Source organism: Arvicanthis niloticus, chromosome 13 (assembly GCF_011762505.2).
Source record: "Arvicanthis niloticus isolate mArvNil1 chromosome 13, mArvNil1.pat.X, whole genome shotgun sequence".
Classification (NCBI taxonomy): Eukaryota; Metazoa; Chordata; class Mammalia; order Rodentia; family Muridae; genus Arvicanthis; species Arvicanthis niloticus.
In genome coordinates this window covers 68,879,285-68,895,670 of record NC_047670.1, presented here as the reverse complement: position 1 = coordinate 68,895,670, position 16,386 = coordinate 68,879,285, and the positions used below count along the sequence as shown (strand labels likewise).

Here is a 16,386-nt window from a genome sequence, read left to right as displayed (position 1 = left end):
CACAGCACTGGGGACCAACTGCCCCAGCTCGAGCCTTGGCTTTACTGTTTATTCAAGATCCTGTGCTTCCTGCTTAACAGTCACAGAGGAGACATTAACACAGAGACTACTGAAGGTCTAATGTGAGACTGTCATTAGGTAATGTAAGTACAGTGTGTTGAAGAGGGGCCTGGCACTTCACAGCTGTTACATGTCTGCAGGTGCAACATGAAAGACAAGAAAAGAAAATGACATTCTACTGAGATGATGAGTATTCAGTTTAAAAAAATTATATATATATATATATGTATATGTAGTGTATGTGTAATATAATGACTATATATACATATATGTATACATATATAAATAATTTTGTATGTGTCATATAATGACTAAATATATATGTTATGGCTATATATATGATAGGCTATTATATGATATGTCATGATATTTTACATATCATCTTAGTTAACTTTCTCTTCCTGCAATGAAAAACCTTAACAAAAGCAATTTAAAGGTGAAAGGGTTTATTCTGGCTCCCAGGTCCAAGGTGAAATCTGTCATGGCAAAGAAGTCATGGCAATAGGGTCCCTGAGGGTGCTGGTGACCACAGTCATGAAGTAGGGAACAGTGGAAACTTTTCACTCACATTCTCCTTTTTTATACAGTTCAGGATCCAAGCTCTGGGAATGGCGCCGCCTGTTGTGGGTGATGCTTCCTGCCCCAATCACTCTAAACAGGATAATCCCTTACATGTGTGTCAAGTGTGATTGTTTTCCAGGTGATTCTAATCTCTTCAAGTTGACAATCAAGATTACCCATCACAGATGCTTCAGCAATCTCAAAACACAAATAAAGTTGGATATTATAGTACTGTTAGATTTTAAAACTGCCTTCACAGTTTTAGCAGTGATTGAAAATAAAGTGATTCTCTATTAAGTTGTAAAACTTGGGAGGGGAGGGATATTTTAATTTCCTCAGAAAAGTTATATTTTATGAATTAAAAAGAGGATGGAGGGGGGAGGATTGGGGAACATGATCTGGTATTGGGTGGGGGAAAAGGACTGAAGGCCTGAGGGCCAGCAGAAAGAATGGAAACAGGCAACCTTGGGAGGAAAGAGGTTGGGGGGAACCCTCCAGAATGTACCAGAGACCTGGGAGGTGAAAGACTCTCAAAGGGAGGAACCTTAGATGAGATGCCCTACAGTAGGGAGAGGGAACTTGTAGAGCCCACCTTCAGCAGAAAGACAGGGCATCAAGTGAGGGAGGGGGTTGTTATCCCAGTCAAAACTCTGATCCATAACTTCTGGGATGGAAATGGAGAGGAGCCTGGGAGAAGAAGGTCCAGTGACAGGCTCAAAGTGGGATCCAGCTCAAGGGGAGGCCCCAAGGCCTGACACTGATAGAGCACTCACAAAAAGGAACCTATCATGACTGCCCTCCAAAAGACCCAACAAGCAGCCGAAATAGATGCTGATATTTGCACTCAACCAATGGACAGAAGCTGCTGACCCCTGTAGTTGAATTAGGGAAAAACTGGAAGAAACTGAGGAGGAGGGCAACCCTGTAGGAGAACCAGCAGTCTCAACCTGGATTCCCGAGATCTCTCAGACACTGGATCACCAACCAGGCAGCATTCACCAGCTAATATGAGGCCCCCAACACAAATACAGCAGAGGACTGCCGGGTTTGGGTTCAGTTAGAGAAGATGCACCTAACCCTCAAGAGACTAGAAGCCCCAGGGAGTTTAAAGGTCTGGTGGGGTGGTGGCAGGTGGGGACATCCTCATGGAAACAGAGAGGCAAGGAGGAGGTATGGGATGTGTAACAGTCGGAGGGTGGACCGAGAGGGGAATAAAATCTGGAATGTAAAAATAAAATAAAATTTAAAAAGAAAGAAAGAAAGAAAAGAAACCAAAACAAAAACCCCCAAACAAAAACCCCAAACCAAAAACGTGTTGTCATTAATATTCTTCTCTTGGCCTATAGGTGGTACTGTAAGCTTAGAGTTCTCATACAGTAACCGAAGCCAGAGAAAAGCTTACCTTAGGTATCCATCATTACTATAACATTTAGCTGTTACTCATACTGAAAGTCTTTCCATATAACAGTATTTGATATGGTAATTTTTGTAATTCAAGGACCTTATGATGCCTTGAGAACCAACTGATGACGTCTTTAATGAAATGACTTTGGTAGTAACATGTATTTCCATGACGCCAGTACTACAGTCTTCGGAGTCACAGCAAGAGACACAGAATTACATCCGTAGTTACTATGAATGCCAACATTTCAGGCAGTAATTTCTGTTACATGGCAAACAAGATCAAGAATGCAACCATCAAACAAAAGAGACCCATAGCTTCAGACAAGGCAAACCCCAGGATAGCATATGAGCAGCTGCTGCTTCAGTGGAGGGTTTCTGGCATAACCAATGATAAGACTGCCAAAGACTGTTCCAATACCAGCACCAGAACTAGCAACTCCTACTGTTTCAGCACCTGCACCAATGAATTTGGCAACAGTATCAATGTCTCTACTGACTACACTCGTCTGAAACTCCCTCCGGATCAGCTGACACATACCATTCTGGGTCCCATTAAATACTGTAGAGCCCTCTCCAGTCCTAGTTTCTGGTCGAGATAACACTGATGCAGAAATTGGTCTATATGCAACTCTGGATCGGGCTCGGATCAGAGCAGGGGTGCAGTCGAGCTTGGGGCAGGCAAGGATATAGGTGACAGGCAACTTGGGCTCCTCTCCCGCTTCCTCTCTCAGAAGGGCGGCAGAGATCGAAGCAGTGGGGTTTGAGTTACAGGTTTTATGGGGCAGTTCCTAGCTCCACAAGCATAATCTTTGCTCTAATTTTAATTACTAAGGTTATATTTGAGAGTAATCGCGCGTAAGGACCAGGAAAATGAATAGTTTTAAACTTTGAGGTGTTTTGTCGTGTTATCACGGTGAGGGGGTGTGAGCCCCTTCCCCCTTGCTCACACTAAGCAAGTGCTCTGCCCACTGAGCTGAGAGCTGCCCACTTCCGTTCTTTTTATCAAGATACAATTGTCTTGTTTTTGTTTGTTTTGTTTTGTAAGTTGTAACAGCTGAAATATCACTAACTTTAGACCCAGTTAACATTTTTTAGCGTTATAAAAGTATCTCTCAAATTAGTCCATACCCCCCACCCGCATTGGGAATGCAATGTTTTCTGCTTTCAGCAGTTTGGAAGCATATCTGAGTGATCTAAGATCAGACAAGATACAGTATGGAATTGAACTTGATCATGCTTCCTAGGTGTCTTAGATAAGGTTACTGTTGCTGTGATGAAGCACCAGGACCAAAAGCAAGTTGGGGAGGAAAGGGTTTATTTCACTCAGAGTTCCCTAGAACAGTTCATCATCAAAACCCCTGAGGACCGGGAACTCACAAAGGGCAGGAACCTGGAGGCAGGAGCTGATGCAGAGGCCATGGAGGAGTGCTGCTTACTGGTTTGCTCCCCATGCCTTGCTCAGCCTGCTTTCTTATAGAACCCAGGACCACCAGCCCAGGGATGGCACCATCCACAATGGGCTGGGCCCTCCCTCATTGATTACTAATTGAGAAAATGCCTTACAGCTGGATCTCATGAAGGCATTTCCTCAATTGAGGTGCCCTCCTTTTGATGACTTTAGCTGCTTTCAAGTTGACACAAGACATACTGGCTTTCACCAGTGTGTGCCTTCTGAGAGCAAGCTCTGGGGTAATAATTCCTGTGTCTACAAACTTAATATTGTCTTCTGCTGTTGTGCAGGCACATGGGGGATGTCTTGAGGGAGAAGTAATATTCTTTCTGAGATGCCCAACTAAATAGATGATCCCAATAGTTCTGGAGTCATTCACATACTAGAGTGGGTACCACAGGAATATATTAAAATCGTTAGAGCTTATAGGAAACCAAGTTGATGCCTGAGGTGATTCCAAATGTCACAGGAAAAGCTTAGTGACAAAGTTTAGTCCTTATTCAGAGCTAGCTTCTCTAGTCCTTCTATCAGGCGTTCTGCTTAAAGAAGAAGCAAGCCCACTGATCCTTTTTGTATGCATGACTGGCATTTGCTGGTTCACTTTTATTATTATTTGTACTGGCTGGTTCTGTGTGTCAACTTGACACAAGCTGGAGTTATCACAGAGAAAGGAGCCTCCCTTGAGGAAATGCCTCCATGAGATCCAGCTGTAAGGCATTTTCTCAATTAGTGATCTAGGGTGGGAGGGTCCATTGTGGGTGGTGCCATCCCTGGGCTGGTAGTCTGGGGTTCTATAAGAAAGCAAGCTGAGCAAGCCAGGGGAAGCAAGCCAGTAAGTAACATCCCTCCATAGCCTCTGCATCAGCTCCTGCTTGCTGCCCCGTGTGAGTTCCAGTCCTGACTTCCTTTGGTGATGAACAGCAGTGTGGAAGTGTAAGCTGAATAAACCCTTTCCTCCCCAACTTGCTTCTTGGCCATGATGTTTGTGCAGAAATAGAAACCCTGACTAAGGCCATTTATCTTCTTCTTCTTCTTCTTCTTTTCTTTTTCTTCTTCTTCTTCTTTTCTCCTTCTCCTTCTCCTTTTCTCCTTCTCCTTCTCCTTCTTCTCCTTTCTCCTTCTCCTTCTCCTTTTCTTCTTTCTCCTTTCTTTCTTCTTTCTTCTTCTCTCATAAAATATATCCAAACCAGTTTCCCCTCTCTCCACTTCTCCCAGTCCCCCTTCCCCTCTCCCTCTGTTTCCCTTCAGAAAAAAGCAGGCCTCCCAGGGATATCAACCAAACACAGCATAACAAGCTACACTAGGACTAGGCACAAACACTCATATTGGGGCCAGGCGAGGCAAGCTAGTGGGAGGAAAAGGGTCCCAAGAGCAAACAAAGGGGTCCAGAGACAATCCCACTTCCCTATTAGGAATCTCACAAAACCCCCAAGGCTAACAACCACAACATATGCAGAGGACCTAGTGCTGTCCCACACAGGCTTCAACAGTTCTCCCTCAGTCTCTGAGCTCTTCTTAGTTGGTTCTGTGGGCTGTGTTCTGGTGTCCTGGACTGCTCTGGCTCATGCAGTCCTTCCTCTGCTCTGCCACAGGGTTTTTCCTGAGCTCCGAGGGGAGGAACCTGAAGTCAGGCTCACCTTTTCAACAGAAGCTACAGGCCACCTGCTTAGTTACAGCACCAGCAGTTAGACCATCAGCAAGCTACAGCATCCAGAGCGGAACGAGAGTGTTCCTTTATTGGACTTACTTTCCTCACCTAGAAGACTGGCAGTTCCTTGGTGTTGGTGTGTAACTGTAGCAATCCACCAGACGTCTCTGTTGCCATAGCCTCAGGTTTAAAGCAACCTCAGTCACCAGTTTTTTCTCAGTCCTGGATATATTGTATCATATAAATCTGTGAAAAACACAAATTTAAGATGTTATTATGTTACAAAAGAGGCATTAATGGTACATAATGAAGAGCTCCAAACTCCGGAGACCCTTCCTCAAGTCTTAGGACATTGCGGCCACCCAAAAATCACAAGAAACCATACCTGGATGCAACCAGCAGAGGTTTATTAGGGGAGGAGCCAGCGGTCAAAACGACAAGCTCTTTAGCTCCAAGATCAGGGTTTTGGCCCCGAGTGGTGGGTTAAAGGGTCTTATATAGCATGGGGTGGGGGGAGGAAGGCATTTTCGCGCGCTTACACATGATTGGTTGTTTTACAAATTTTGAACATAGCACTGGGAAGACCAAGGGAGGGGTAACCAAGAACAGTGGAACATTTCAGAGAATCTAGCCCAAATGATCTAGAGTCATGTGAGATCACTCTGCACACTCATTCTTCTGTAGAGTGAAAAATTATAAAGGCCATTTTATGAAATATGTGTAGATTTTTCGCCTTACAGAACTCGGAACTGAAAATAAGATTTCAGGCCTTCACATTCCAGGTGAAGGACACTTGCTGGATTACATTCCCCAAGCCTCGCCCAAGGCAGGAAGGCATTCCTCACTACAGATAAAGATGCTATCATCTTTAGATATCTTTAGATAAAGATGCTATCATCTTCATCTACAGATAAAGATGCTATCATCTTTTCTTGGCAAATCATCTGTGTGTTAGCTGTTAATCTACTGTGTTAAACATCTTGAATTAAAAATAGGTAACATGATTGCCGGCAGAGACAGGAATGAAGCCGCCAGTACAAGAATACAGCTGCAGAAAGGCGGGCAGGTCCTTTAATAAGGGGCAGCTACCTCGGTTTGTGCTCGCGGTTCCTGTTCCTACAGCCCGCCTACCGCATGTAGGGTATGCTTCAGGTAACAGCACTTGGCGGGCGACAACTCGTGCTTCCCCAGCACAGCCACAGCGTGCAACAGCTACCTAGTTTGGTATTCCTGGCTGTACTGGGTACCTTGAGGTCACTAGTGCAACAAATCGGCGTTTTCCACCTGCCGCCTATGAAGATAGATGAGAACCCAGGTGATAAAAAAAAAAAAAAAAGAAAAAGAAAAAAACCCCGGCAGTGGAGCCAGGGCAGCTAGACAAACAGCCACAGCAAGATTGTTCACCTGAGAGTTAATTATTTTTTAAAAAGAGAAAAGAACTGGTTAAAACTGCTTACTTAATTTAGTTTAAAACTTACTTGTGAGGCTGTCTTGATTTACACAAGAAAAACTGATAATTCGCCCTGCTCTGTGGCCAGGAGAAGGGCACCAGCAGAAAAAGAAAGTTGATAATGATTTTTCCCAGTTTAATAAGTAAAGGAGTGCTTTTTCTAAAATTACAGCTTAAAAGTTACAGGCTGTCCTGAGTCAGAAAAAAAAATACATATATATATATCCTTCAGTTTTGATGGATTTTCTAACCATTACTGTTTGAGTCAATTTCATTATTTATATGAGATTTTCATTAAGATTTGGTTCAAAGATGAGAGTTTTGACAAGATAAAATTGAAGAAGTGGTGAAGACTTGTGCTCTTATGTTAGACATAAAAATGTTTACTTTATTGTTCTTGTTGTAATCAGAAATAACTCTTTAAAAGGTTTTTATAGAACTATGACCAAAGTTTCTATTTTGTTAAAAGTTAAATTCAAATATGTGTCAAATGTAACTTAAGTTGCCTTTTAAAAAATTGTTAATAACTGTGTGAACCTGCAACATCTTAATAGTCCTTACTGTGAGATGCTATAGATAAGGCTATTCATTCTGATTTGGTTTCTTTCTTAGAGCTTCAGAGATGAGCTCACATTACATCTGTGGACAAGGTACTGTTTGCAGACTGAATTAGGTTATGGTCTCTAGTGTGATGTGAACAGCAGTCATGCAGCCTCACAAATGCGTCAGTCTACACAGAGTTCAAAGCAATAAATAAGGTAAAAGCCTTTTCTCCACAAGACCCTTGTAGGTTCTGGTCTTCAGAAGTGAAGCCTCAGACATGGGGACCCCATCAATTGATCAGGACGTGGTCAGCAGCAGGTCAATTCGGACCAGATGTGACTGAGACCTTCATGTGACAGAAGGTAAGGGACACCCAAAGGCCCACGCCAGATCCCGCTGATAGATCTTGAGAGAGAGGGTTACATGAAACCCCACTAATTTTGATCAGGACACAAGAGGTTAAGCAGAGATCAGATAAGTTACCCACAGCCTTTCTAGACTAGCTCATAGAGACATTCTGTCAGTGTAGACAAGGCTCCAGAGGCTACAGAGACTACAAGATAAGTAATTGAAAGATTTAGGAAGTATACTACATATTAAAATTATTGATGGTAATAGCAAGTGAGAGAAGATTTTACAGAAAGGAATAGAGAAGAGGAATAGAGAAGGTTTAGTGTAAGTCTAGAAGAAAAGAGTAGAGAAGAAGAATAGAGATAAGTTGCTGTGAGTCCAGAGGAATAGAGAGGAATAGAGGAGACTAGAGAGAGGTGAAGAAAGAGAAAGGTGACAGGAAAGAATTTACAGAAAGCAGAAAAAAGGGACTCCAATCAAAGAGAGATAAAACTCTTTGAAAAAGACCAGTGTGCACATTGCAAGTAAAGGAGCCAGCTTCAGGGTCCAAGAGGGCCCTAACAAATAGAAGCCAGGGCCAGAAAATCCTGGGCCTCGAAAAACACCCCAAGTGGCGAAGATAACAGCTCTGTGTGAAGAAACACAGGGGCTTCCTCCAGGCCAATGGGTCAAAAGGTATTCATGGACTACCCGAAAATGGTGGACTAAGAGATGGGCTGGGTATCCCATTCATTTATGGTCATCCTAGGCTGCTCCTATCCCCTGTCTGGTTGAGGGGATACCCCCTAGGATGGACATCCAGATACAACACTTCCTGGGCTGCAACAAGCTGACAAGAATTCAACGGATAGAAGACTGACTTCAGCCAGGAGCCAAGGTAACCTGCTTTACAGATGGGAGCAGTTTTCTTCATGCTGGTCAGAGACAAGCCAGCGCTACTGTGGTGGACACATGTCATCTGGACTGAGATCATTGGTGCAGAGAGCAACCTTGGAACCTGGGGTCGACAAGCAGGTATGCTTTTGCCACAGCCCATGCCCGCAAGGCTATATGCCAAGAGAGGAAAACCCTGATGAAACCAGAAGCTGTAAATATTTGTTGCCCAGGACACCAAGGGAGGAGACTCCCCGGCCTGAGGCAATAACTGGACAAATCAAGTGTCTTGATATGGGAGCCTGTTCCAGTTGTGGGCCTAAGAGATGGCCTCACTTAAAGCACAGAATAAGAGAAAGAACTCAGATTGCTAGCCATCCTGCCAGATACTATCTAGAGAAAAAGAGAAAATGGTGCACACAAGAAGGGAGAACTATACTCCCCAGAAAGCAAAGGATTTACCAGGCTAAATACACAGATGGACTCTTAAGATATGAGTGCAACCAAGCAGCCAAGAGACTTAAAGCGTATAAGGGACCTTAGGTTTTGAGCCAGAGAAATAATAAGACTTAGAGTAAATAAGAAATACCTAGGAGAAAACAGCCTAGAATAGGGACCTTCCCGAGGTTTCAAGTGTCCTAGGTAATTAGATCAGATAGCAGTTTTAAGGTAAGTCAGGAATTGAAGATCCACTGTTTATATTGTCTCCAAAGCTCAGGACAGGTAGAGAGAATATACAGGACCCTAAAATTAAACTACCCTTGGGAACTGGCGCTGGCTAGAGTGTCCCTTGTCCTTGCTCCATACCCAGAATGTCCATTTTGTGTGAGAAATGATTTTTCAGGCTACTAAAAGACTGTTCCTGGTGCTGTGGACCATCCGACCTCCTTGAAGTTCACCATCACCACCTGTGACTGATGCCAACTGGAGAAGATCCAGATGCCTGAACAACCCCCTACTCTTTAGCCCCAGGTCTTCTGCTATTCTACAAGGCTAAAGAGCAGCAGGCCTTAACTCCTGAGACCACCCCAGAGGCACAGGGAAAATGCTGCCTTGGAGGGTGGGACTTAGTGTGTGTACACCCAAGGTTAAATGACAGCTTGTGATTACAAGATTGAAGTTGAAATGTGAATCTAGAGTTATATAGATTTGTTCCTTTTGCAATTTCTCTTTATTATATATGTGATTTTATGTGTATGTAGACAGCTATGTGCCACAAAATGTGGAAAAGTCAGAAGACAACTTTGAAAGTGTGTTACAAAGAAAAGGAAATGTTTTGAAACCCCTAGTCAATAGGATAGAGCCCAAGAACCCCTGCTAACAGATACTTAGTGCCTAAAATTGATAAATGGTAGACTTACAGCTCCGGGTTAACACCATGTGTTTCCACTTCTATCTTTGATGAGAACAAAGATTATTATATACTTGTCCAGCTAGTTCCCGCAGGTACTCTTGAGCTGAGTTTGAGATACACCCTAGATGATTCTGCAGAGAGCCTATTTTCCTTGACTCTAGCTGTTACATTGTGACTAGGAGTGGCCATAGGTATAGAGACAGGTGTGGCTACATTGATACAGACACCTCATTATTTTCATCAGCTGAGAGCTGCCACTGATGTAGATTTGAGAGCCCTAGAAGAGTCAGTAACAAAGTTAAGTTGTTACTAGACTTGCTGTTTCTTAAAGGAGAAAGTCTGTGTGCTGCTCTAAGAAAAAATGTTACTATTATGTAGACCATTCAAGAGTGACCAGAGAGTAAATTCAGAAAAAGGTTAGACCAGAGACAAGATAGAGAGGCACAGCAACGTTGATTTGAGAGTTGGTTCAATCCTCCCTTGCTGAACCCCTTGTGATTTTACTTTTGCTTTTAACCATAGGCCCCTACATTTTAAATAGATTAGTAACTTTTGTTAGAGAAAGGATAAATGCTGTTCAGCTTTTTGTGTTGCGCCACCAATATAAGACTTTGGGTCAAGAAAATGGTAATTATTATGACACTGGAGTTTAAACTTTTCTAAAGATCCTAATTGGAAGAAGTGGGGTGAGAATAGACTTATTAATAATTGAGTTTTTATGATTAAAAACAAGCAAATTGGAAGAAGTGGGGATGTAGAGTGAAAAATTATAAAGGCCATTTTATGAAATATGTGTAGATTTTTCACCTTACAGAACTCGGAACTGAAAATAAGATTTCAGGCCTTCACATTCCAGGTGAAGGACACTTGCTGGATTACATTCCCCAAGCCTCGCCCAAGGCAGGAAGGCATTCCTCACTACAGATAAAGATGCTATCATTTGGGCTAGATTCTCTGAAATGTTCCACTGTTCTTGGTTACCCCTCCCTTGGTCTTCCCAGTGCTATGTTCAAAATTTGTAAAACAACCAATCATGTGTAAGCGCGCGAAAATGCCTTCTTCCCCCCACCCCATGCTATAAAAGACCCTTTAACCCACCACAGGTGGCCAAAACCCCTGCTCTTGGAGCTAAAGAGCTTGTCGTTTTTGACCGCCGGCTCCTCCCCTAATAAACCTCTGCTGATTGCATCCAGGTATGGTTTCTTGTGATTTTTGGGTGGTCGAGATTCCGGAGGCTTGAGGAAGGGTCTCCCGAGTATGGGGGTCTTCACTTCTCAAAAATGTGGTTTTCACCATGCTATTGTGTCCTATCCTGCCATTTAAGATTACTATCTTTACTTTTTCCGGCTATAGGGCTATGGCCCCACCTAGGTGGTAGCATCTTTATCTGTAGTCAGGAATGCCTTCCTGCCTTGGGCGAGGCTTGGGGAATGTAATCCAGCAAGTGTCCTTCACCTGGAATGTGAAGGCCTGAAATCTTATTTTCAGTTCCGAGTTCTGTAAGGTGAAAAATCTACACATATTTCATAAAATGGCCTTTATAATTTTTCACTCTACAATACCTCTTGTCTTGAAGTGTTACCAATAAGATCTTCATAGAAAATCTTAAAAGACAATCAAAGAGGTGTCATGCCCAGAAAATTCTCAGAAAATTCCAGCCAGTGTTCCTAAAGTTGATACCACCTCACTGTGTTCTCTGAAATAGTTTTTTTTTTCAGTAGACTAGTTGCTTTTCATTGAGATCTGAGCTGATTCTGTCTCAATATATGTTGTTGTATAATATTTAATAACTCTATTAGTTCTTATTATGACCTGGCTAGCCCCCCCCCCAATAATCAAGTCAGAGTCTTATTGATTTATGTAACCTGCGTTAGCACAATTATTGAGCAATTACCCTTAAACTATTTTTCTGTGCTAGACCAGCTCTTTCCCAGTTGCATTCCCCAAGTTACTTGCCCAGGTTATTTCTTCTCCATTGGTCTGTCCTCAGGAACCACTTCTCTTAGGTCTCATGCTCCCAGTCCACTCCATCTAATGGAGGCCTTCTGTTCTCTCTTCTCTCTGTGTCTGTGTCTATGTCTCTCTGTCTCTCTCTCTGTTTTGCAGTCTCTACCTACTCCCCACCCACCCCCCCAAAGACTGGTAACTGAAACCCCGCCTATTTCTATTCTCCCCAGTAATTGGCTGTAACCAATTGCCACTTTTATTTAACAAGTAAGAGAATAAAAAATGAGCAGAGTTTGTGCAACATCATTTGGTGTATGTGAGAAAGTGCTTGTCTAGACTGCAACCAAATCTTGGGGGCCAGTATTTAGCATTTGAATACATAGCAGCACCTGGCTAAACCCCACTAAATACGAACTATAATTTAAACTTTTAGGGCCTGGGAAGGGAGTTTAGTGAATGAAGAAAGCCCTTCCCACATAAGCCCACAGATTGCAGCATCTACATAAAAGCCAGACAGGCATGGTGGCTCTGCTGTAATTCTATCCTTGGAGCAGGCTGGCTACTGTAGCTGAATCAACATTTTCTGAGTTAGTGAGACTCTGCCTCAGGACATTAAATGGAATACAATTGAGGAAGATGCCTGTGATGCTTTGTATAGGTTTGGCCCAGGGAGTGGCACTATTTGGTGGTGTGGCCCTGATAGAGTAGGTGTGACCCTGTTGGAATAGGTGTGTCACTGTGGGTGTGAGCTTTAAGACCCTCATTTTAGCTGCCTGGAAGTCAGTATTCTGCTAGCAGCCTCATCAGATGAAGATGTAGAACTCTCAGTTCTTCCCGCACCGTGCCTGCCTGCATGCTGCCATGTTCCCACCTTGATGATAATGGACTGAACCCCTGAACCTGTAAACTAGCCCTAATTAAATGTTGTCTTTATAAGAGTTGTCTGTTTACAGCGGTAAAACCCTAACTAAGACAAGACCCAACACCAACGCCTGGCCTCCACACATACATGCACCCACACATGCAAATTTGAGTGTACATTTGCATATTTCACACATATACGCCTCCAACAGGGAAAGTTTTAAGTGGAAAGGAGTTTTTAAATACCCTGCTTCAAAAGTCTGTCCAAGTTAGGATCAGTAAGAATTATTTGGGTTGATATTCTTTGATGCTAAGAGGCCAGAAGGAAAAATAAACTCTAGTCTTACAGGATTTAAGGGTTGAGAACAAGCTGGAAGAGAGCACGGTAAGGTAGGAAACTAGAAAGGCCCCTCCATTCATCTCTGAAACGTTTGACATTTTACATCTATTTATGCATTTGCTCTGTAGTTAAAAGCCTTGGAGACTACTTTTGAGAGAGGAGGGCAAGGGAAGCGACAGATTGCAGATGTGTTTGCTTAGAATAGTTCTTGCAGTCCTAGAGAGAAGTGCCTGAGAGTGTCACACACCCCAGCAGCACCAGGGGCGGCAGATGCAAGCGTTGCAGTTTCAACATTGCCGTTGTCAATGGATTTCGCTGTCAAATAGATTGTTTGATCCCTCATGCATCCGTTTGATTCTGAAGACCCCTGCTTTAACGTATTTTTGATGGTCCACCAGTACCGAGTATATGATGTAACAATCAACACACACTTGAGTGGTTCCAAGTTGATGGCTTTCTGGAGATGACGTAGGAAAGAAGATGACATCCTGCTTGGGGGTGGGGGCGGGGGTGGGGGGACATTAACAGTGCTGCATGCTTTCCATTTTTTGTTTGATAACGGCAAGGAGGAAAGCAAGCCCAGGCTTCCAGTGGATTTCCGGCTCCCACGTGACCAGTGGTGTGTTCCTTGCCTCTCCCAGCACCCCCCTCTAAATCCTTAAATGAAACTTGTATTATCATTTCTTTTTTTTTCTTTTCTTTTCTTTCTTTCTTTCTTTTTTTTTGTTTTTGTTTTTTGTTTGTTTGTTTGTTTGTTTTGTTTTGTTTTTTGTTTTTCGAGACAGTGTTTCTCTGTGTAGTTCTGGCCGTCCTGGAACTCACTCTGTAGAGCAGGCTGGCCTCGAACTCAGAAATCCGCCTGCCTCTGCCTCCCAAGTGCTGGGATTAAAGGCGTGCGCCACCATCGCCCGGCTGTATTATCATTTCTAAGAGTTTTGAAAGGTCTTCTTAAAAATGTGCTTGAAGTAGTCATGGTAAGGCCGCTTCCTAAGAGTGAGCCAGTTTAAAGAACAGGAAGTGGCCTTAATGGATTTGATCTCCTGTAATTCCGGTCAGGAATACCTCTAAGTAAAGAAAATGACTCTAATCTTCTTAGGCAATTTGTTTTCTCATTTGAGGCAGAAGGTAATTTACTCTGCATGTGAGAATGGGCCTTCCCTTACTGAGAAATGTCACAATTACGAGAAAGGTTGAAAATAGACATGGATTTAAAAATTTAGGTATTAGAAAATGTGAAATACAAAATAAGCGATACGTTTTCTTAATAAATATCCAAGTCAACTACTAATATAGAAATAAAAATCCAAGTTATAGGGTGAGAATTGACCATGAACCCAAAGCAAGAGCTCTTGGGTTTAAAAGGGAAGGGACCAAAGAGCTGGTCTCCCCAGCTGAGGCGGACAGGCAACAGGGCAGGGCGGTGCGTGGATCGGTGTAGAGAACAATTCTTTATGCTTTTATACCAAGTCAACCGATTCTCAGAAGCCTTTTTGGTGTTTTCCTAGAGTAGGTAAGTCAGGACTGGAGTTCTCAGTACAACAAGATTTTAATTTTAGCTTTGGTTGTCCCTTGCGGAACCACCCCTCCCCTCACGCCCCCGCTCAGATTGTAAATGACTCGTGGTTTTTCTCTTTGGTTGTTGTTGATTTTTCCTCCTGAAATGCAAAGAGAAACATTTTTTTAAAAATCTATAAATAAAAATCTTTATGATTCTCTGCAGTAATAATATATTGGATTTTTGCATACGATTTTCACAAAAAGCAAATTCTAATTGCTTTAAGGGAGCGACATTTTTGTGCTGAAAAAAAAAATGGTGCCATTTTCACCCGTAGGAACCAGTAGCAAATCTCCTCTCTGCTAATGGCACCGAGTTCAAGGAGCAATCTCCAACAGGTTGAGCTGAGTTCATTAAAAAAGAATTATTTTCCGGGGGCAGCGCATGGCATGAGTGTGGAGGTCAGAGGCTAGCCTGCAGCGGTTGTTGGTTCTCCAGACAATACCGTATGGTTTCGCTTGTACATGGAGCTTCAAAGGTTGATTATGGAAGCAGAGAGTAAGCGATGGTCACCAGAGGCTTGCTGACAGCAGACTCGGACGATGTTGGTCAGAATGCAAAACTTCAGTTAGACTCAGAGAGTTAGTTCAAAATACCTGCTTTATAGCAAATATGGAGACTGTAGTTAACAACAGTCCAGACCTGGAAATTGTAATAGGTTTTTTTCCTCGATACAAACCAAAGATTCAGTTATGAGAATATTGGCTTGGTTTAACTGTTCCACAATGTGTATGTGTATATAAAACATGCTATATACCCTAAATATGTAATTTGTAAATTAACAAAAATAATGAAATGAAAAAAACCTATGAAAACAATTTTACAAATGAACATAATTTTAAATGTTTTATTAACATATATTAAATATACACAAAACTGTTTCAGTATGACACTTCCCATGCATGTAGACAGTGTATTGCAAATACATTTACCCATCATTACTTTGTTTTGTCTCCTCGTATAATTACTGGTTCATTTTCTTCCTTTTCCCCTTTCTGAGAGAGAGAGAGAGAGAGAGAGAGAGAGATATGAGAGAGAGAATATGACCTAATCACCTAATCAGTATACATACATTGGCTTATAGTAGCATGGTTGAGGGGTTGATTCAGTGCTGTGAGCACCATGCTAATATCTACACGACTGAAGAGAATCTTTCTCTCACATTAACAGTAATTACCTAGATACATCTTTAAGGAGGGATGGGCCCCATAAGCTCCTCTCTTTTCCATGACAGGATATTGATGGACCCAGTCTGGTGCAAGCAGTCACCTTGAGGGGTGACTTGAGGGGTGTGACCACTTTGTCACACCTGTAAGAGTTTAATTTTCCTGTTTGTGTAAGTAAGTTAATGTTCTAACTTGAAATGATACAGTGTAACAGGCCCACAGACCTTGGCATAACTGATGCCAAGTCAGAGGCTCCATTCCATGTTAAAACTGTCACATAGGCCCCACACCTGCCAAAATAAACACAGAGACTTAATCTATAGTTTTGGCTTCTGTAGTTCTGCTTCTTGCTAACTACAGTGTCACGACCAGGATGTGACTTTTGTGCCTAAAAGACAAAGGGCTGTAAGGCTCGGGGCAGCATGTTTGGGTAAGTTCCCAAGCAGCTGCCAGCTAGCAACACTGTCCTTTTGGCTTTCGCAGTGTCCACGTGGTGGTCCCTGCTAGGCTTCCCTCACAACAATGGTCGTTCACTTCAGTACTGTGTGCAGATGCCATGCTGTTTGTGTGACACTCAAGGGACAGCTCGAGCCAAGGGACACTCAAGGGACTGAGTTCTCCTTCCAGCATGTGGGTCCCTGGGAAGGAACTCAGCTGTCAGTTGGGTGGTAAGTGCCTTTACTGACCCAGCTGTCTTGTGGCCTGAATGACATTGTAATTTTGAATGAATGAATCAGTGTAAGACGTTCCTCAGTTAATGACCAAAATAATAAGTAGCACTAACCACTATCCATTCCTCATTAGGCTTATGGGATCTTGAGAA

The 16,386-nt window shown here is 42.8% G+C and overlaps 1 pseudogene; it reads right to left on the bottom strand.

Annotated features, from left to right (window-relative positions):
* Nucleotides 1-2,209: 2,209 nt before the first annotated feature.
* Nucleotides 2,210-16,386, bottom strand: part of LOC143434251 (ATP synthase F(0) complex subunit C3, mitochondrial pseudogene) — a 34,676-nt pseudogene continuing 20,499 nt past the window's right edge.